Here is a 620-nt window from a genome sequence, read left to right on the forward strand (position 1 = left end):
CACAAACCCTACCCTCAGTGGAAATTTCACGCAGTTACTTCTACCCACTTATTTCTTCAATAGTCGGGCGCGGTTATATAGCTTAATGGTTAAAGCGAATGCCCAGGTTCGATTTCCACATCGGTGCAATGTGTTAAGCCATGCTGGTGTTGCAGGAATCTTGGCAAAGAGACGTAAAACATACACTCGCTCAATAGTCATTGAAGCACACGTAAAATATCTTCAGGCACTTTCTTGTGGTGTTTTTATGTGTTACTGAAATACTGAACTTCATTCTGTCTTAAGATATATAATTCATATGTACACGTTTTACGTTAACCCAAAATAATAAAAACACATTAAGAGCAATATTGGCAATGCATGCATTTCCCATAATTCCAAAATTATCATTACAAGAGGATTTTGTGGGGAGAACAATGTTCATGGAAAATTAATACATTGCCTAAACACGTTTTTGAAGTGCGACTTCTGCAAACGATTGTAATAGATATTTAGGGATAAAACTGTATACTTGACATTTTTTGAAGACTCGATTCACTATTACATTTGAAACAAACTACATTTCGTTCACTATGCGGGTTGTAACGACACTAACAAACCGGAAATAGTCAGAAAGCGAC

The sequence above is a fragment of the Haliotis cracherodii genome, unplaced genomic scaffold, assembly GCF_022045235.1.
Source record: "Haliotis cracherodii isolate W230 unplaced genomic scaffold, xgHalCrac1.p SCAF_17, whole genome shotgun sequence".
Taxonomy (NCBI): Eukaryota; Metazoa; Mollusca; class Gastropoda; order Lepetellida; family Haliotidae; genus Haliotis; species Haliotis cracherodii.